We start from the raw sequence: 1,062 nt of genomic DNA on the forward strand, positions 1-1,062 counted from the left end.
CAGGCCTACTTGCAAAGTGTCTGCGCAATGGCTGCCAAGTATTACTTCCTGTGTCATTTGGTGCTTTTGCATGGCGAGCACTGGCGTTGTGGCGTTCTCGTCTGCTTGTCGCTGTCCAAAAAAATCACGGACTCTTTCTGGGTGCACTTATTTCTTAGTTAGTGAAGTACGGATTAAGCCTTTGTAAACACTGAGAGGTTACGCGCTGAGACCGCCGATTCTCTGTTCATCTCTGAAAGGACCAAGTCACTTGTGTTGAGAGCAATAAGAACCACCCTCCAAAGTGACAAGGTTCAAACGAGTCCTGCTGGGATACTAGACAGGCTCTTAGTCTTTGTTTAGCCCAGCTTGATACCTTATTACCAACTGAACTCACGGCTCGCTCACTGTCAATTACACCTCCTCTCTAGCTGTCGAATTTAACATTAATGTATATTACCATATAGAAATATCACTTTTGAAATGTGAAAGCTACTATCTGTATTCTCAACAAAAAAAGTCAGTCAAAAGTATCGCGAACGATGTGTCTCTGCATTAAACGTAAAACAACGATTGTATAGTACATGTCATCATCAATGCCTTTCACCCCTTCAGGGTATAGGCCACTTACAAGCTCCTTTCGTTTAAATCTCTGTCCTGGGCCATCCTTCTACGTTGGTTCCAAGTGAGCATCATCTCTCTCATGTCCCTTTCTACTCATGTCATGTACATGTACTTGACAAAAATTATAGTACTCAACGTGATTGTTCACCCTCAAAATGTTTCCATGAAAATTCACGCGGAATATAATAGGTATCGTAACTTTATACAAAATTTAGCATCACATGCATAATATTTAAAAAAGCTATGGAAGTTTGAAATGAGAAAAATGCCATCAGTATTCTCAACTAAAAAGCATCAGTCAAAGATATTACCATCAATGTGTCTCTGCATAAAGGAGCGATTGTGTATTATGTACATGATATAATCTCCCAAAAAGCAAGTAGTTAGGGGGCGCTACATATATGTCCTAGATCCGCGTCTTTATTTTCACTCTGAAGTATAGACAGCCTGTCTGTCTTG

This window comes from Aplysia californica, unplaced genomic scaffold, assembly GCF_000002075.1.
Source record: "Aplysia californica isolate F4 #8 unplaced genomic scaffold, AplCal3.0 scaffold01481, whole genome shotgun sequence".
NCBI lineage: Eukaryota > Metazoa > Mollusca > Gastropoda > Aplysiida > Aplysiidae > Aplysia > Aplysia californica.